Source organism: Salmo salar, chromosome 18 (assembly GCF_965601325.2).
Source record: "Salmo salar chromosome 18, fSalSal1, whole genome shotgun sequence".
In the NCBI taxonomy this organism is placed as follows: domain Eukaryota; kingdom Metazoa; phylum Chordata; class Actinopteri; order Salmoniformes; family Salmonidae; genus Salmo; species Salmo salar.
This window is the reverse complement of record NC_138308.1, coordinates 83,586,788-83,608,492: the sequence shown is the minus strand read 5'-3', so window position 1 is coordinate 83,608,492 and position 21,705 is coordinate 83,586,788. Positions and strand designations below refer to the sequence as shown.

The window sequence follows — 21,705 nt, the reverse complement described above, 5'->3', positions numbered from 1 at the left end:
CAGGCAATCTCAACGCTGTGCATTACAGGGAAGACATCCTCCTCCCTCATGTGGTACCCTTCCTGCAGGCTCATCCTGACATGACCCTCCAGCATGACAATGTCACCAGCCATACTGCTCGTTCTGTGCGTGATTTTCTGCAAGACAGGAATGTCAGTGTTCTGCCATGGCCAACTAAGAGCCTAGATCTCAATCCCATTGAGCATGTGTGGACCCATTGGATTGGAGGGTGAGGGCTAGGGTCATTCCCCCCCAGAAATCTCCGGGAACTTGCAGGTGCCTTGGTGGAAGAGTAGGGCAACATCTCACAGCAAGAACTGGAAAATCTGGTTCAGTCCATGAGGAGGAGATGCACTGCAGTACTTAATGCAGCTAGTGGCCACACCAGATACGGACGTTTCTGTTTTTGCTGAGTTTATGTAGTATGTAGTATATACTATGTTAGTATGGGTATTCGGACTCAGCCCATGTGTCACATCCTGACCAGTAAAAGGGGTTATTTGTTATTGTAGTTTGTCAGGACGTGGCAGGGGTGTGTTTGTTTCGAGTGTTTCGGGGTTTGTTGGGGTATGTTCTGTTTTGAGAGGGGTGTTTGTTTAGAGTGTTTCGGGGTTTGTTGGGCTATGTTCTATGTTAGTATATTTCTGTTTATCTAGTATGTCTAGTTCTATGTTTAGTTAATGGCGTTGACCTTCAATTGGAAGCAGTTGCTCCTAGTTGCTTCTAATTGAAGGTCCTATTTAAGAGGGGTGTTTTTCTGTGGGTAGTTGTTCTTTGTATAGCCTAGTTGCCTTACAGGACTGTTTCGTCGTTGTTTTTGTATACGTGTGTTTTGTTTCGGTTTTCCTTCTTTCTGCCTATTAAAAAGAAGATGAGTATACACATTCCCGCTGCATTTTGGTCAAATCCTTACGACAACCGTGACACCATGTTTATATGCGGCTTTATTAACAATGCTATATTTTTTACAATGTTTGTAAACTGATATGACACATTAATGCCAAAATAACATGCAAAAAGGCAAGCTCCCCCCAAAAAAGAAAAATTATAATAATATTTGCATTTAATTTATTTTTGCTAAAAATGTGAGGCTCATAACAGGTTCTGCCCCACATTGTCAGGCCTGTCCAGTACTTTAAAAATATCCTCTCCTGTTGTCCTGGTTTCCAGTGGTTTGCAGAAGAGGATGTCTTCCTTAATTGAGCCCCCATAACCGTAACGGACAGAAACCAGGAGCTGTGCCAGGCCCGCCACGTCTGTTGACTCATCCAGCTGTAACACAACAAATGTAGAATTACTGATGCTGGCATTGGATGTGCTCGTGGAAGCAGAACAACTTGTGTCATCGACAGGTGCAGGTGTAGTACTGCTCGTAGCTATACTACCAGTATACCAGTATAGCTGCTATGTGTTTCTGGACGCGGGCCTTACTTTTAACCATTTATCAATGGCAAACAGAGTGAGCAGCAGCTAATCAAATCAAATGTATTTATATAGCCCTTCTTACATCAGCTGATATCACAAAGTGCTGTACAGAAACCCAGCCTAAAACCCCAAACAGCAAGCAATGCAGGTGTAGAAGCACAGTGGCTAGGAAAAACTCCCTAGAAAGGCCACAACCTAGGAAGAAACCTAGAGAGGAACCAGGCTATGAGGGGTGGCCAGTCCTCTTCTGGCTGTGCCGGGTGGAGATTATAACAGCACATGGCCTAGATGTTCAAATGTTCATAAATGACCAGCATTGTCAAATAATAATAATCGTAGTAGTTGTCGAGGGTGCAACAAGTCAGTAACACAAGAGTAAGTGTCAGTTGGCTTTTTCATAGCCACGTTTGTCTACATACGGACCGTTAGTGGAATTCCCGCGAGAGAGTGACGGTTAATGTGGACGTGGATGTTATGTGGACGCGGATGTTAATTATTTGACTAGGCTACCTTTATTTGACATTGTTGTTATTTCGCTGAACACTAGATGGTTTAACAACATTTTTGGCAGTGAAACGAGGCTACTCAGGTGAAGAAAAAAAACTCACCCAAATGTATAGCCCCGTTGGAAAATATAAATGGACTGTTTGAAAATGTGAAATTTTTTATTTGGCGTACCCCAGTTTGGGAATACCTGGTTTACACTTTGTTCAGTCACCTGACGTTTTAGAGAGACAGTGTACAATTTTCAATGTAATGCAACTCAATAGGAAAATAGTGTTTTTACACAGTGTAGAATCCTAATATTCCAGAAAGTACAGCAATTTCAATGACAGGTATTCATATACACATTTTAGCTTTTATAACAAACCAATGTCTCTCCATTGTTACATATTAGTTTCCCGGGCACAATATGTGCTTCAAAAGTAGCTAGAATTCATATACAGTGAGGGAAAAAAGTATTTGATCCCCTGCTGATTTTGTACGTTTGCCCACTGACAAAGAAATGATCAGTCTATAATTTTAATGGTAGGTTACTTTCAACAGTGAGAGACAGAATAACAACAAAATAATCCAGAAAAACGCATGTCAAAAATGTTATAAAATGATTTGTATTTTAATGAGGGGAATAAGTATTTGACCCCTCTGCAAAACATGACTTAGTACTTGGTGGCAAAACCCTTGTTGGCAATCAGAGGTCAGACATTTCTTGTAGTTGGCCACCAAGTTTGCACACATCTCAGGAGGGATTTTGTCCCACTCCTCTTTGCAGATCTTCTCCAAGTCATTAAGGTTTCAAGGCTGACGTTTGGCAACTCGAACCTTCAGCTCCCTCCACAGATTTTCTATGCGATTAAGGTCTGGAGACTGGCTAGGCCACTCCAGGACCTTAAAGTGCTTCTTCTTGAGCCACTCCTTTGTTGCCTTGGCCGTGTGTTTTGGGTCATTGTCATGCTGGAATACCCATCCACGACCCATTTTCAATGCCCTGGCTGAGGGAAGGAGGTTCTCACCCAAGATTTGATGGTACATGGCCCCGTCCATCGTCCCTTTGATGCGGTGAAGTTGTCCTGTCCCCTTAGCAGAAAAACACCCCTAAAGCATGTTTCCACCTCCATATTTGACGGTGGGTATGGTGTTCTTGGGGTCATAGGCAGCATTCCTCCTCCTCCAAACACGGCGAGTTGAGTTGATGCCAAAGAGCTCCATTTTGGTCTCATCTGACCACAACACTTTCACCCAGTTGTCCTCTGAATCATTCAGATGTTCATTGGCAAACTTCAGACGGGCATGTATATGTGCTTTCTTGAGCAGGGGGACCTTGCGGGCGCTGCAGGATTTCAGTCCTTCACGGCGTAGTGTGTTACCAATTGTTTTCTTGGTGACTATGGTCCCAGCTGCCTTGAGATCATTGACAAGATCCTCCCGTGTAGTTCTGGGCTGATTCCTCACCGTTCTCATGATCATTGCAACTCCACGAAGTGAGATCTTGCATGGAGCCCCAGGCCAAGGGAGATTGACAGTTCTTTTGTGTTTCTTCCATTTGCGAATAATCGCACCAACTGTTGTCAACTTCTCACCAAGCTGCTTGGCGATGGTCTTGTATCCCATTCCAGCCTTGTGTAGGTCTACAATCTTGTTCCTGACATCCTTGGAGAGCTCTTTGGTCTTGGCCATGGTGGAGAGTTTGGAATCTGATTGATTGATTGCTTCTGTGGACAGGTGTCTTTTATGCAGGTAACAAGCTGAGATTAGGAGCACTCCCTTTAAGAGTGTGCTCCTAATCTCAGCTCGTTACCTGTATAAAAGACACGTGGGAGCCGGAAATCTTTCAGATTGAGAGGGGGTCAAATACTTATTTCCCTCATTAAAATGCAAATCAATTTATAACATTTTTGACATGCGTTTTTCTGTTTTTTGTTGTTGTTATTCTGTCTCTCACTGTTGAAATAAACCTACCATTAAAATTATAGACTGATCATTTCTTTGTCAGTGGGCAAATGTACAAAATCAGCAGGGGATCAAATACTTTTTTCCCTCACTGTAGGTCCAATATAAGCTCTATATCAATCAATATAACACATTATTTTCTGGTGGTCCTAAATTTCATGTGCTGATCCTAACTTTTTGGGAGCACCAGTGTTAGTAATGAAAAATGGCATACTATTGTCACATAGGGTTAAAACTGTACCATAGTGAACAAAGAAATTGTCTCTCCTCTATCAAGGCACAAGGCGAGACCCAGATGCAGGAGGCAGATGGTTGGAGTCTTGCAATTTACATCTAGATGTTCCCGCTAGTGGAACACCGCTCAAATATCCAATGATAGGGCGTGGAGCGAATTACAAACTCCTCAAAAATCCCAAAACTTCAATTTTTCAAACATATGACTATTTTACACCATTTTAAAGACAAGACTCTCCTTTATCTAACCACATTGTCCGATTTCAAAAAAGGCTTTACAACGAAAGCAAAACATTAGATTATGTCAGGAGAGTACCCAGCCAGAAATCATCAGACACCCATTTTTCAAGCTAGCATATAATGTCACAAAAACCAAAACCACAGCTAAATGCAGCACTAACCTTTGATGATCTTCATCAGATGACACTCCTAGGACATTATGTTATACAATACATGCATGTTTTGTTCAATCAAGTTCATATTTATATCAAAAACCAGCTTTTTACATTAGCATGTGACGTTCAGAACTAGCATACTGTCACGATTCCTACCGACGGTGGCGCCCCCTCCTGCTCGGGTGGCGCTCGGCGGTCGTCGTCACCGGCCTATTAGCTACCACCGATTCCCTTTTTGTTTTTCCCTTTTTTTTATGTTTTCTCACCTGCCCTGAGTTAGGTAATTAAGAGGGCTATTTAGTTCAGCTGGCCCGCACCCTATTGTGCGGGATTGTTTTTCTGTATGTCAACTGCGTTTGTTGACTGTGCTTGTTCATTGTATTTTTTCCCTGTTGTTGGGAGACCTCTTATTTTGTACGGGTGGTTCTTAATTAAAATTACCACACAGTGTTCGCTGCTTCCTGCGCTTCTTTCCGCCACACCACAGACAAGACATTACAGAATCCCGCACCACCAGAAGGAGCATGGAATCAGCGGGAGCAGCGGGCACTCCACTACCCTCAATGGAGGAACGTGTCCAGCACAATACATCGGTCCTGCATCGCATCGGATCCGCCATGGACCAGATGATGGAGAGGATGGAACGATGGGAGAGGAGTGGTATCCTCTCTCCACCTACACCCCCCCCGATACAACCATCTCCTCCTCCTACGACGTCTGGCTCTGGCGCGCTTCGCCTGGCACTCCCGAGGGAGTACGATGGGACGGCGGCTGGGTGCAAGGGGTTTCTTCTCCAGCTAGAGTTGTACCTGGCCACCGTCAGACCTGCTCCTACAGGAGAGGAGAGCGTAAGTGCCCTCGTTTCCTGCCTGACGGGCCGAGCTCTGGAGTGGGCTAATGCGGTCTGGAACGCTCCAGACTCGGCGAGGGACCACTACCCAGAGTTTACCCGCCGCTTTCGGGCTGTTTTCGACCACCCCCCCGAAGGTAAAGCGGCGGGTGAACGGCTGTTCCACCTCAGGCAGGAGACGAGGAGCGCTCAAGACTTCGCGCTGGAGTTTAGGACCTTGGCTGCTGGAGCGGGGTGGAATGACAGGGCCCTCATAGACCACTACCGGTGTAGTCTCCGGGCGGACGTCCGCAGGGAGCTGGCCTGTAGGGACACCAATCTATCCCTGGACGAACTCATTGACATGTCCATACGGTTGGACAATTTGCTGGCTGCCCGCGGGCGTTCGGAGAGGGTCCTGCCCGTTCCACCCCCGTGCACCCCCGCCCCTACCCCTATGGAGGTAGGGGGGGCCGTGCCAAGGGGCACCGGAGGAGGTGGCTCCTCCTGCACCAGCTGTGGTCGGAGAGGACACACGGCCGACCGGTGCTGGAGGAGCCAGTCTGGGAGTCGAGAAGGCAGGCAGAACACTTCTCGGTCACCTCAGGTGAGTCAGCACCAGATTCGCCCAGAACCCCCTGTTGGTCATGTGTTTTTGCCTGTTTCATTTTCTAAATTTTTTCCCTCTTCCCAGCATAGGGCGCTAGTCGATTCAGGCGCAGCTGGGAACTTTATGGACCGTGGACTTGCCATTAAGCTGGGCATTCCACGGGTGCCGATAGATTCCCCCTTCCCCGTGCACTCCTTAGATAGCCGACCATTAGGGTCAGGGCTAGTCAGGGAGTCTACGGTGCCGCTGGACATGGTAACGCTGGGGAATCATAGGGAAAGCATTAACTTTTTCCTTATTGATTCACCTGCGTTTCCAGTGGTGCTGGGGGTCCCCTGGCTGGCTGGTCACAATCCCCTCATTTCATGGAAACAGGGGGTTCTCCAGGGGTGGTCGGAGGAGTGTTCAGGGAAATGTCTAGGAGTTTCCATAGGTGCCACGTCGGTGGAGAGTCCAGACCAGGTGTCCACCGTGCGCATTCCCCCTGAATACGCTGATTTGGCGATCGCTTTTTGTAAAAAGAGAGCGACTAAATTACCACCTCATCGACAGGGGGATTGTGCGATAGATCTCCAGGTTAACGCTGCGCTTCCCAGGAGTCACGTGTACCCCTTGTCACAAGAGGAGACGGCGGCTATGGAGACATACGTCACGGAATCCTTGGGACAGGGGTACATTCGGCCCTCCATCTCACCCGCTTCCTCGAGTTTCTTTTTTGTGAAGAAAAAGGAGGGAGGTCTGCGTCCGTGCATTGATTATAGAGGTCTAAACGCGATCACGGTGGGGTTTAGTTACCCACTACCTCTTATCGCTACGGCGGTGGAATCATTTCACGGAGCACAGTTCTTCACAAAATTGGATCTCAGGAGCGCGTATAACCTGGTGCGTATCAAGAAGGGAGACGAGTGGAAAACCGCCTTTAGTACCACATCAGGCCATTATGAGTACCTCGTCATGCCGTATGGGTTGAAAAATGCTCCAGCCGTCTTTCAATCCTTTGTTGACGAGATTCTCAGGGACCTGCACGGGCAGGGCGTGATTGTCTATATCGATGACATTCTGATATATTCCGCCACCCGCTCCGCGCATGTGTCCCTGGTGCGCAGGGTGCTTGGTAGACTGCTGGAGCATGACCTATACGTTAAGGCTGAGAAGTGTGAGTTTTTCAAACGAGCCGTCTCCTTTCTGGGTTATCGCATTTCCACCACGGGGGTGGTGATGGAGTGTGACCGCGTTAAGGCCGTGCGTAATTGGCCGACTCCAACCACGGTGAAGGAGGTGCAGCGGTTCTTGGGCTTTGCCAACTACTACCGGAGGTTTATCCGGGGGTTTGGCCAGGTAGCGGCTCCCATTACCTCACTGCTGAAGGGGGGGCCGGCGCGTTTGAGATGGTCGACGGAGGCGGACGGAGCCTTCAAGAAGTTGAAGACCCTGTTCACCGACGCGCCCGTGTTGGCGCACCCGGACCCATCTTTAGCTTTCGTGGTAGAGGTGGACGCATCCGAGGCTGGGGTGGGTGCCGTGCTATCACAGCGCTCGGGTGCGCCACCGAAACTCCGCCCCTGCGCTTTCTTCTCAAGGAAGCTCAGTTCGGCGGAGCGTAACTACGATGTGGGGGACAGGGAGTTGCTAGCGGTAGTCAAAGCCTTGAGGGTGTGGCGACACTGGCTTGAGGGGGCTAAGCACCCCTTTCTCATCTGGACCGACCACCGAAACCTGGAGTACATCCGGGCAGCGAGGAGACTGAATCCACGTCAGGCAAGGTGGGCCATGTTCTTCGCCCGGTTTAGGTTTACCATCTCATATAGACCGGGTTCCCTTAATACTAAAGCCGACGCGCTGTCCCGTCTGTATGACACGGATGACCGCCCCATCGATCCAACTCCCATCATTCCAGCGTCTAGGCTGGTGGCACCAGTGGTGTGGGAGGTGGACGCGGACATCGAGCGGGCACTGGTGTTGGATCCTGCGCCTGCGCAGGTGCCCGTGGGGCGCATGTATGTGCCGCTCGATGTTCGCGATCGGTTGATTCGGTGGGCGCACACGCTACCTGCGGCGGGTCATCCTGGTGTAGAGAGGACAGGGCGGAGTCTAAGGGGGAAGTATTGGTGGCCCACCTTGGCTAAGGACGTGAGGTCATATGTCTCTTCCTGTTCGGTCTGTGCCCAGAGTAAGGCTCCTAGGCATTTACCGAGAGGGAAGTTACAGCCCCTCCCCGTTCCGCAACGGCCATGGTCGCACCTGTCTATCGACTTCCTGACAGATCTTCCCCCCTCTCAGGGGAACACTGCGATTCTGGTGGTTGTGGATCGGTTTTCTAAGTCCTGCCGTCTCCTCCCCTTGCCCGGTCTCCCTACGGCCCTGCAGACTGCGGAGGCCCTATTTACCCACGTCTTCCGGCACTACGGGGTGCCGGAGGATATTGTCTCTGATCGGGGTTCCCAGTTCACATCCAGGGTCTGGAAGGCGTTTATGGAGCGGCTGGGGGTCTCGGTCAGTTTAACCTCCGGTTATCACCCCGAGAGCAATGGGCAGGCGGAGAGGGTGAACCAGGAGGTGGGCAGGTTCCTGAGGTCGTATTGCCGGGACCGGCCAGGGGAGTGGGCGAGGTATATTCCTTGGGCAGAGTTAGCCCAGAACTCACTTCGCCACTCCTCTACTAACATGTCACCCTTCCAGTGTGTGCTAGGGTACCAGCCGGTCCTGGCCCCATGGCACCAGAGCCAGACCGAGGCTCCTGCGGTGGAGGACTGGGTTCAGCACTCCAAGGAGACCTGGAAAGCAGTACAGGACTCACTGAAGGAGGCCAGTGCTAGGCAGAAAAGGAGTGCTGACCGCCACCGCAGTGAGGCGCCGGTGTTCGCACCGGGTGACAGGGTCTGGCTCTCGACCCGGAACCTGTCTCTCCGCGTGCCCTGCCGGAAGCTGGGGCCGCAGTGTGTGGGGCCCTTCAAAGTCCTGAGGAGGATAAACGAGGTGTGTTATCGGTTGCAACTCCCTTCCTATTACCGTATTAACCCCTCGTTTCATGTGTCTCTCCTCAGGCCGGTGGTGGCTGGTCCCCTACAAGAAGATGAGGTGCCGGAGGTCCCTCCACCCCCCCTGGACATCGGGGGGTCCCCGGCGTACAGCGTAAGGGCCATTCTGGACTCGAGACGCCGGGCGGGGGGCCTGCAGTACCTTGTGGACTGGGAGGGGTACGGTCCGGAGGAGAGGTGCTGGGTGCCGGCGGAGGACGTCTTGGACCCATCCATGTTGAAGGAGTTCCACCGCCTCCGTCCGGATCGCCCTGCGCCTCGTCCTCCGGGTCGGCCTCGAGGCCGGTGTCGGCGCGCTGCAGGGGCCGCGCGTCAGGAGGGGGGTACTGTCACGATTCCTACCGACGGTGGCGCCCCCTCCTGCTCGGGTGGCGCTCGGCGGTCGTCGTCACCGGCCTATTAGCTACCACCGATTCCCTTTTTGTTTTTCCCTTTTTTTTATGTTTTCTCACCTGCCCTGAGTTAGGTAATTAAGAGGGCTATTTAGTTCAGCTGGCCCGCACCCTATTGTGCGGGATTGTTTTTCTGTATGTCAACTGCGTTTGTTGACTGTGCTTGTTCATTGTATTTTTTCCCTGTTGTTGGGAGACCTCTTATTTTGTACGGGTGGTTCTTAATTAAAATTACCACACAGTGTTCGCTGCTTCCTGCGCTTCTTTCCGCCACACCACAGACAAGACATTACACATACCCACCGAAAACTTCCGGTGAATTTACTAAATTACTCACGATAAACGTTCACAAAAAACATAACAATTACTTTAAGAACTACAGATACAGAACTCCTTTATGCAATCGCTATGTCCGATTTTAAAATAGCTTTTCGGTGAAAGCACATTTTGCAATATTCTGAGTAGATAGCCCGGCCATCATGGCTAGCTATTTTGACACCCACCAAGTTTGGCACTCACCAAACTCAGATTTACTATAAGAACAATTGGATTACCTTTGCTGTTCTTCGTCAGAATGCACTCCCAGGACTTCTACTTCAACAACAAATGTTGGTTTGGTTCCAAATAATCCATAGTTATATCCAAATAGCGGCGTTTGTTCTTGCGTTCAAGACACTATCCGAAGGGTGACGCGCCGGCGCGTATCGTGACAAAAAAATTCAAAATATTCCATTACCGTACTTCGAAGCATGTCAAACGCTGTTTAAAATCAATTTTTTATGCGATTTTTCTCATAAAATAGCGATAATATTCCGACCGGGCGACGTTGTTTTCGTTCAAAGACTGAAAATGTAAAATGGACTCTTCACGTGCACGCGCACACCCGTTTCATTGTTCTCAGATCGACCACTATCCAAATGCGCTACTGTTTTTCAGCCAAGGACTGCAGAGTCATCATTCAACGTTCTGGCGCCTTCTGAGAGCCTATGGGAGTCTTAGAAAATGTCACGTTACAGCAGAGATCCTCTGTTTTCGATAAAGAGGCTATAGAAGGCCGAGAAATGGTCAGAGAGGGCACTTCCTGTTTAGAATCTTCTCAGGTTTTGGCATGCCATATGAGTTCTGTTATACTCAGACACCATTCAAACAGTTTTAGAAACTTTAGGGTGTTTTCTATCCAAATCAAACAATTATATGCATATTCTAGTTTCTGGGCAGGAGTAATAACTGGATTAAATTGGGTACGTTTTTTATCCGGCCGTGAAAATACTGCCCCCTATCCTAAACAGGTTAATAATCCAAGGGGTAGGCAAGAGAATGGTCGTGGACAGGCAAAAAGGTCAAAACCAGATCAGAGTCCAGGAGGTAAAGAGTGGCAGACAGGCTTGTGATCAAGGCAGGCAGAATAGTCAGGCAGGCGGGTACAGAGTCTAGAAACAGGCAAGGGTGAAAACCGGGAAGACTAGAAAAAGGGGAATAGCAAAAGGAGTACGGGAAAAACACGCTGGTTGACTTGACTAAACATACAAGACGAACTGGCACAGAGAGACAGGAAACACAGGGATAAATACACTGGGGGAAATAAGCGACACCTGGAGGGGGTGGAGACAATCACAGGAACAGGTGAAACAGATCAGGGCATGGCAATCCTCACCCGGATGCTTTAGCCCTCGGGGCAGAGCCGGGGAGAAAGGTTAAAGAATAGAGAAAAGAAAGAAGGGAAAGAGACAAGCTATTGGAGAAGAGTGTCAGCCCCGTATGTACACTCTCTGTTTACACTTGTTTATTTTCTCTTGGAGAAGTGGTATGACTAAACAGGTTGTTCCTTCCTACTCTGTTTTCCATGGTCCTATGCTCCTTGCAGAATCTATTAGACGGAGAGAAAGTTCACCGTTGTAAAGGTCCTTTAGTGAAAGACTGTAACAGTTTATCCTCAGCTGTTGGGTTGTCTCTAAGGACACACGCGTGCAAGCATGCATGCATGTGTGTGTGTATGTGCGGGTGGATGCATGTAAGTGTGTACACGTGTGTGTGTGTTTGTTAAGTGGGTGGAGGCTGAAGTTGTTAAATTTACTTGGTGATCAGTGGAACAACTGAAATTAGCTGGGTAGTATTGAAACCTGACAACTTAGCAAAGGGCCTACAAGCATCTATTCTATTCTCGTTCCATCCTCTTTTCCTCCAATAAAGAGGAAGGAACCAGTGTGAGATCATGCAGTTTGGGGCCATGCAGAGAGGTTGGTCAGAAAATAAACACGCCTTTAAACGCTACTATTTTTTGTCACAGCCTTTGTTCATTTCTGTAGAATGAGTTAGTGTGTTTGTGTATGAACACTAATTACCTGATTTACTAAACCTTTGATGGAAAAAAGGAATAAGACATGCATGTACAGTTTTATGCTTTAGTTTTGTGTTTTATTCCTTATTGATAAAACAGTACAAATGCTTATTAGTCCGTAATTGAAACTACCACAAAACGGCCACCTTACCACTTGCTGTGGTATACAGCTGAGGAATGTTGCTAGGGGAATGAGTTAATGTACAATGTTTGTTTACACTGATATTGTTAACAAACATTGTCATGAAATAACAGTATATTCTGTGTTATATTTTGAATTTATATAGCACTTTTTTACCAGATGTACTCAAAGCGCTTTACATAGTAGGGGGAAACTCACCTCATCCACCAGCAATGTGTTGCACCCACCTGGGTGATGCAAGGCGACCATTTGTGTGTCAGAACGCTCACCACACATCAGCTATTAGGTGGAGAAAGTATTCAGAAAGTATTCATACCCCTTGACTAATTTCACATTTTGTTGTGTTACAGCCTGATTTCAAAATGTATTAAATTGTTTACTTTTCTCACCCATCTACACACAATACCCATAATGACAAAGTGAAACATGTTTTTAGAAATGTTTGCAAATCTATTGAAAATGAAATACAGAAATATCTTACGTAATTATTTACACCCCTGAGTCATTACTTTATAGAATCATCTTTGAAAGCGATTACAGCTGTGAGTTATTCTGGGTAAGTCTCTAAGAGCTTTCCACTCCTGGACTGTGCAATATTTTCCCATTATTATTTTTTAAATGATTCAAGCTCTGTCAAATTCGTTGTTGATCATTGCTAGACAATCATTTTCAGGTCTTGCCATAGATTTTCAAGTAAAGTCAAAACTGTATCTCAGCCACTCAAGAACATTGACAATCCTCGTGGTAAGCAACTCCATTGTAGATTTGGCCTTCTGTTTTAAGTTATTGTCCTGCTGAACGGTGAATTAATCTACAGGGTCTGGTGGAAAGCAGACAACCAGATTTTCTCTAGAATTTTGCCTGTGCTTAACTCTGTTTATTTTTTATCCTGAAAAATTCCCCAGTCCTCGATTGCAAGCATACCCATAACATGATGCAGTCCCCACTTGAAAACATGAAGAGTGGTACTCATTTTTAATGTATTGTATTGTATTTGCTCCAACCATAACACTTTGTGTTCAGTACAAAAAACGGTATTGCTTTGCCACATTTTTTGCAGAATTACTTTAGTGTGTAGTTGCAAACAGGATGCATGTTGTGGAATATTTGTATTCTGTACAGGCTTCCTTCTTTTCACTCTGTCAATTAGGTTAGTATTGTAGAGTAACTACAATGTTGATCGATCCTCAGTTTTCTCCTATTACAGCCATTTAACTTTAACTGTTTTAAAAACTCTCCATTGGCCTCATGGTGAAATCCCTGAGTAGTTTCCTTCCTCTCCGGCAAGTTAGTGAGGAAGGACACCTGTATCTTTCTAGTGACTGGGTGTATTGATAGACAATCCAAAGTATAATTACCAACTTCACCATGTTCAAATGGATATTCAAGTCTGCTTTTTTTTAAAATTTTGCCCATCTTCCAATAGGTGCCCATCTTTGAGAGGCATTGGAAAACCTTGTCTTGTGGTTGAATCTGTGTTTGAAATTCACCTCAACTAAGGGGCCTTAGAAATAATAGTCTGTGTGGGGTACAGATATAAGGTAGTCATTCAAAAATCATGTTAAACACTATCATTGCACAGATAGTGAGTCCATGCAACTTATTATGTGACTTGTTAAGCACAATTCACTTCTGAACTTATTTAGGCTTGCCATAAGAAAGGGGTTGAATACTTATTGACTCAAGAAATGTCTGCTTTTCATTTGTAATTATCCCAGGGGGTATTGTGTGTAGGCCAGTGACAAAGCATCTCAATCTAATTAATTTGAAATTCAGGCTGTAACACAACAAAATGTGGAAAAAGGCAAGGAGTGTGAATACTTTATGAAGACACTGTATTATGCCAATTAGTAATGAGGGGGATGATTAGGCAGCTATGATGGAAGGGGGCCAGGTTGGGAATGTTGCCATGACACCAGGGTTAACATCCCTAGTCTTACAATAAGTGCCTTGGGATTTTTAATAACCACAGAGAGTCAGGACAACCGTTTAACTTCCTATCAGAAAGACAGCACCCTAAGCAAGGAAATGTCACCTAGACTGCCCTGGGATCTCCTTAGACCAGAGAGAAGAATGGCCCCTACTGACCCTCCAACACCACCTCTAGCAGTCTCCCATCCAGAGATAGTCCAGGGCCGACCCTGCTTAGCTTCAGAGGCAAGACAGCAGTGGGATGAAAGGTGGTATGCTGCTCGTACTGTAGCTGACAACATGTAAAGTGACTTGTGACAACATTAAACTACACGTGAAAATATTTTAGCACATGAAAACATGATCTCGTGAAATAAATGTGACAACACAATTTCAATGTGATACCATGAAACTAAACGTGATAAAATTTTCACAACTAAAACAGCAAATTTCAATTTTCAAGTTTACCATTTTTTCACATGTGAAAATGCAATTCTACAGAGAGGTTTTCCCATGTGAAAATCTTTCACACGTGAAATTGTTGCAGTTCACATGTGAGGTGTAAACGTAATATTTCTCTCGTGAAAAGGTGCCGCTAATATTAATTTAATACATGTGAACATATGGTTTCAAGATTTACCTCACGTCTCTTGTTTTCACATGTGAAAATGTCAGATCAACATGTGAAAACAGTCTTTTTTGCAAGGGATGTAATTAAATGGTGTAGGAGTTTTAAGGTGAGTGACATGCTGTACATTTGACATGATCACTTCAATATGACCCCACCTGGGATTTGAAACTCACAACCTCTAAATTTGGGGTACGCTGATATTTCTGCTGTGCTAACAAGTCTGTACTTCTGCATTCTCAGATGTCCCCACAGATGATTTACCTATACATCTCTGCACTTTGCAAAATAATGCCATCTGCACTGCTATTTTACTTATCAGTTAATCTGACTATTCTGTCATCATTGATTTAATTGACTGGATTCAGTAATTTGAGGGTTTTCTGTATAATTGTCTAATGTTGGTGGGGCATATTATTCTGTTTTAATGTTACTCCTGAATAACTATGATAAATATAATAGGTTTTATTGAGTGTATTTTTAAACAAAGCTGAGATTTACAGTAAAGTTCAACATTTAGGAATACAGGTGAAATCAGTTATTGACACAGAAACGGTGCCGTGGAAGATTGGAATGCCATGAACCAAGAGATTGTTAGTTTCAATCAAATCACATTTTATTGGTCACGTACACATATTTATCAGATGTTATTGCGGGTGTAGTGAAATGCTTGTGAGGACATGTTGCATTTAGATTAGTTGTTTATTTAGTCACATGCATAAGGTCACAGATGTAATTGCAGTGTACACTGAATTACTTAAGCTCTGAGATCCAACAGTTCAGGTGTAAATGAAACAATAATAAAAATAAATAAAATAATATAATATATACATATTTACAACTGTGACAATGAAAAATACAAATGTCCATTAGGGTGTGGGCAGGGTAATTGTCGGTATCAGGCTGTGATGCAGTTGACATACTAGGCTGTAATGCAGCCCGACAGCATGCTATTGATGGTGCTCCTGTAGAATACTGTGAGGCCCCTTGGGAAAAGGCCAAATTTCATAAGCCTCCTGAGGTTAAAGAGTTGCTGTCGAGCCCTCCTCACCACGGTGTCCATGTGGTTTGACCATTTCAGCTCCTCTAACATATGTACGCCAAAGAACTTTAAGTTTTTGACTGTTTCCACTGTGACCCCATTGATGAGGATGGGGGCATGTCCAACCTGGTTCCTCCTGAGGTCCGCAATCAGCTAATTTGTTTTGCTGAAGGTGAGGGAGTGGTTGTTTACCTGGCACCACACTGGCAGAGTGCCTACCTCCTCAATGTATGGTGTCTCGCCGCTGTTGATAATCAGGCCTAGTACTGTTGTGTCGCCAGTGAACTTGATGATGGAGTTGGAACTGTGTGTGGCCATGCAGTTGTGTTATTACAGGTAGTACAGCAGTTGACTGAGGATGCACCCTTGTGGTGCCCATGTGTTGAGAATCTGTGTTGATGAGGTAATGTTGCCTATCTTCACCACCTGAGGGCTGCCCGTCAGGAAGTCCAGGACCCAGTTGCATAGGGAGGAGTTCAGTCCCAAGGCTGTGAGTTTTCTGGTGAGCTTAGAGGGCACTATAGTATTGACAGCCAAGCTGTAGTCAATAAACAGCATCCTCACATATGCATTCCTCTTGTCCAGGTGGGTGAGGGCTGTGTGCATTGAAATGGCGATTGTGTTGTCCGTGGATCTGTCGGGACAGTCGGGGAATTGGAGAGGGTCGAGTGTGTCGGGGAGGGAGGATGTGATGTAGTCTTTGACAAGCCCCTCAAAGTATTTCATAATGATGGAAGTGAGTGCAATGGGTCGGTAGTCATTTAGTTAAGTTACTTTCTCTTTCTTGGTCAAGTGGATATCTTGAATAATAATAACAGTATAAATAAACAATCACAATGTAATCATGTCAAAGTGTGTCAAATATGAACGTTGAAAACACTGTGACTGTGTGACGGCCCGGGGACATCCTAACGACACATTTTAGGGCATCACCTGTGAAATGTAGTGTTAAAAATATCTACATCTGAAACTTCATATGAAATATCATCACATGTGAAGTGTTCTAAAACCAAATGGTTTTCATTGATTCCACATGTGAAAGGTTATGTGATCACATGTGAAGATCCATGTACACAGCTCTCAACCACCTGGAAAAGAGGAATGCATATGTGAGGATCGGAAGGACAGAGAAGCTATGTCTGGTAAGACGAGGGGTGGGGGTGTGTGTCCGTTTGTAAATAACAGCTGGGGCACGATTTCCAATATTAAAGAAGTCTCAAGGTTTTGCTCGCCTGAGGTAGAGTACCTCATGATAAGCTGTAGACCACACTATCTACCAAGAGAGTTCTCATCTATATCATTCGTAGCCATCAATTTACCACCACAAACCGATGCTGGCACTAAGACCGTACTCAACGAGCTGTATAAGCCCATAAGCAAACAAGACAATGTGCATCCAGAAGCGGTGCACCTAGTGGCCGGGGACTTTAATGCACGCAAACTTAAATCAGTTTTACCAACTTTCTACCAGCATGTCACATGTGCAACCAGAGGGAAAAAAACCCTACACCACCTTTACTCCACACACAGAGACACATACAAAGCTCTCCCTCGCCCTCCATTTGGCAAATCTGACAATAATTCTATCCTCCTGACTCCTGCTTACAAGCAAAAACCAAAGCAGGAAGTACCAGTGACTCGCTCAATACGGAAGTGGTCAGATGACCAATGACATTGAGGAGTATACCACCTCGGTCACCATCTTCATCAATAAATGCATCGACGACGTCGTCCCCACAGTGATCGTACGTACAGATCCCAACCTGAAGCCATGGATTACAGCAAACATCCGCACTGAGCTAAAGGCTAGAGCTGCCGCTTTCATGGAGCGGTACACTAATCCGGACACTTATAAAAATCTCGCTATGCCCTCAGACGAACCATCAAATAGGCAAAGCGTATAGGGAGGAGGTCAGAGACCTGGCAGTGGGGTGCCTGTTCCAGGGAACAGGTGACTTGGAGTGGGTCTAGGGTTTCCGGGATGATGGTGTTGATGTGAGCCATGACACAAGATGGCACCGGAGAAGAAGGCCTACGTTTTACGTGTTCCTAACCAATTGTGTTTTTTGTTCGTTTCTTTGCGTTGTTTGTAACTTATTTTGTAACTTATTTTGTACATAATGTTGCTGCTACGGTCTCTTATGACTGAAAATAACTTCTGGACATCAAAACTGCAATTACTCACCACAAACTGGCATACTCCTTTTTATCCTTTGAGTCCGACGAGCCCGATGTGAATGACATACTGCTTTCCCGGGAACAGGCCCAGATCCCCGTCATTTGCGTGAAGAGAAGGCAGAGAAAAAGGGGCCGGAGGGCAGGCTGCCTTCTGAGAATTCGTGGGCTATGGAATAAACCCCCACTGCCTTCCATTCTGCTAGAAAACGTGCAATCGTTGGAAAATAAATCGATGACCTACGCGGAAGATTAAACTACCAGCAGGACATTCAAAACTGTCATATCTTATGCTTCACGGAGTCATGGCTGAACGACAACATTATAAACATACAGTACAGCTGGCTGGTTATACTCTGTATTGGGAGGATAGAACGGAAGAATCTGGTAAGACAAGGGGCGGCAGACTATGTATTTTTGTAAATAACAGCTGGTGCGCAATATCTAAGGACGTCTCGAGGTTTTGCTCGGCTGAGGTAGAGTATCTCATGATAAGCTGTAGACAACACTATCTACCTAGAGAGTTTTCATCTGTATTTTTCGTAGACGTCTATGTACCACCACAGACTGATGCTGGCACTAAGACCGTACTCAATGAGCTGTATTCGCCATAAGCAAACAGGAAAAAGCTCACCCAGAGGCGAAGCTCCAATTAGCCAGGGACTTTAATGCAGGGAAACTTAAATCCATCTTACCAAATTTCTATCAGCATGTTAAATGTGCAACCAGAGGGGGGGAAAAAACTCTGGACCACCTTTACTTCACACAGAGAGACGCAAACAGGTAAAGCATCAATACAGGACTAAGATTGAATCATATTACACAGGCTCGTACTACACCGGCTCTGACGCTCATCGGATTTGGCAGGGCTTGCAAACCATTACAGTCTACAAAGGGAAGCACAGCCGAGAGCTGCCCAGTGACACGAGCCTACCAGACGAGCTAAACTACTTCTACGCTCTATTCGAGGAAAATAACACTGAAACATGCATGACAGCACCAGCTGTTCCGGAAGACTGTGTAATCTCGCTCTCCACAGCCGATGTGAGTAAGACCTTTAAACAGGTCAACATTCACATGGCCACAGGGCCAGACCGATTACCAGGAAGTGTACTGCGAGCATGCGCTGACCAACTGGCAAGTGTCTTCATGACATTTTCAAACTCTCCCTGTGCGAGTCTGCAATACCAACATGTTTTAACCTGTTGAGGACAGACGTTCCGCTAGCGGAACCCCGTTCCGCCTGCGGAACCCCTAGCCAACAGCCAATGGCGTCGCACGGCGCGAAATACAAAAACCAACTAAAATGCCACAATTCAATTTTCTCAAACAATGAACTATTTTACACCATTTTAAAGATAAGACTCTCGTTAATCTAACACATTGACCGATTTCAAAAAGGCTTTACAGCGAAAGCAAAACATTAGATTATGTTAGGAGAGTACATAGACACAAATAATCACACAGCCATTTTCCAAGCAAGCATATATGTCACATAAACCCAAACCACAGCTAAATGCAGCACTAACCTTTGATGATCTTCATCAGATGACACTCCTAGGACATTATGTTATACAATACATGCATGTTTTGTTCAATCAAGTTCATATTTATATCAAAAACTAGCTTTTTACATTAGCATGTGATGTTCAGAACCAGCATACCCACCGAACACTTCCGGTGAATTTACTAAATGACTCATGATAAACGTTGACAAAATACATAACAATTATTTTAAGAATTATAGATACTGAACTCCTTTATGCAATCGCTATGTCCGATTTTAAAATAGCTTTTCGGCGAAAGCACATTTTGCAATATTCTGAGTACATAGCTCGGCCATCACAGGCTAGCTAATTTGACACCCACCAAGTTTGGGACAACCTAAACTCTGAATTACTATTAGAAAAATTGGATTAACTTTGCTGTTCTTCGTCAGGACTTCTACTTCAACCACAAATGTTGTTTTGGTTCCAAATAATCCATAGTTATATCCAAATACCTCCGTTTTGTTCGTGCGTTCAGGTCACTATCCGAAGGGTGACGCGCGAGCGCATTTCGTGACAAAAAAATTCAAAATATTCCATTACCGTACTTAGAAGCATGTCAAACGCTGTTTAAAATCAATTTTTATGCTATTTTTCTTGTAAAATAGCAATAATATTCCAACCGGGCAACGTTGTATTCATTCAAAGGCTGAAAGAACAAAATGGAGAAGTCTCGTGACCGCGCATCTCCAGTCTCACTGTCCCCAGGCTGACCACTCACAAACAGAGCTGCTGTACTTTGCCCAGACACAGCAAACATGCCATTCCACTTTCTGGCGGCTTTAGAGAGCCAAAGGAAACATTAGAAAGTGTCACGTTACAGCACAGATGCTGTAATGTCGATAGAGATGCAACAGAAGGACAACAAATTGTCAGACAGGGCCTTCCTGTATGGAATCATCTCAGGTTTTGGCCTGCCATATGAGTTCTGTTATACTCACAGACACCATTCAAACAGTTTTAGAAACTTTAGTGTTTTCTATCCAAATCTACTAATTATATGCATATTCTAGTTTCTGGGCAGGAGTAGTAACCAGATTAAATCGGGTACATTTTTTATCCGGCCGTGAAAATACTGCCCCCTATCCTAAAGAAGTTAAGCAGACTACCATAGTCGCTGTGCCCAAGAACACTAAGGTAACCTGCCTAAATGACTACTGATCAGTTGCACTCACGTCTGTAGCCATGAAGTGATTTGAAAGGCTGGTCATGGCTCACATACACACCATTATCCCAGAAACCCTAGACCCACTCCAATTTGCATACCGCCCTAACAGATCCACAGATGATGCAATCTCTATTGCACTCCACACTACCCTTTCCCACTGGGACAAAAGGAACACCTATGTGAGAACCTATGAGGTATTCATTGACTATAGCTCAGTGTTCAACACCACAGTTCCCTCAAAGACCATCACTAAGCTAAGGACCCTGGGACTAAACACCTCCTTCTGCAACTGGATCCTGGACTTCCTGACGGGCTGCCCTCAGGTGGTAAGGGTAGGTAACAACACATCTGCCACGATGATCCTCGACACAGGTGCCCCTCAAGGGTGGGTGCTCAGTCTCCTCCTGTACTCCCTGTTCACTCATGACTGCACCACATCTGCAGTCCTCATGCCTCCTTGCAGCATGCCTAAGGCACGTTCCCGTAGTTGAGCATGGACCCTGGGCATCTTTCTTTTGGTGTCAGTAGAAAGGCTTCTTTTGTGCCCTAAATTTTCATAACTATGACCTTAATTGCGTACCGTCTGTAAGCTGTTAGTGTCTTAACGACCTTTCCACAGGTGCATGTTCATTAATTGTTTATGGTTCATTAAACAAGCATGGGAAACAGCGTTTAAACCCTTTACAATGAAGATCTGTGAAGTTATTTGGATTTTTACGAATGATCTTTCAACGACAGTATCCTGATAAAGGGATGTTACTTTTTTTGCTGAGTTTATATACTATGCGGTGTCAGAGGAAGGCTCAAAAAATGTTCAAAACTCCAGTCACCCAAGTCAGAGACTATTCTCTCTGCTATCGCACGGCAAGCGGTACCGAAGGGCCAAGTCTAGGACCAAAAGGATCCTTAACAGCTTCTACCCACAAGCCATAAGACTGCTGAACAAATAATGAAATTGGCATCCGGACATTTTACATTGACATGTCCCTCCTACCATTGTTTTTACACTGCTGCTACTCAATGTGTGTTATCTATGCATAGTCACTTTACCCCTACCTACATGTACAAAATAACTCTACTACCATTCCCCCACATATTGACTTGGTACCCATACCCCCTGTATATAGACTCATTATCATTATTTTTATTATGTTACTTTTTATTTTAATGTGACTATTTATTACTTTAGTTTATTGAGTAAATATTTTCTTAACTCTTTCTTGAACTGCATTGTTGGTTAAGGGCTTGTAAGTAAGCATTTCACTGTAAGGTCTGTTGTATTTGGTGCATGTGACAAATACAATTTGATTTGATTTGATATGTGTAGTGTCCCAAAACATTTGATTTGTTCTGGAATCATGTGTTTTTTCCGAATGAGGC

General features: G+C 45.4%; 1 protein-coding gene across 7 annotated transcripts in view; it reads left to right on the top strand.

Annotated features, from left to right (window-relative positions):
* LOC106591277 (immunoglobulin superfamily member 1) overlaps nt 1-21,705 on the top strand; it is a 102,573-nt gene that overhangs the window by 13,106 nt on the left and 67,762 nt on the right. The window lies entirely within an intron of this gene.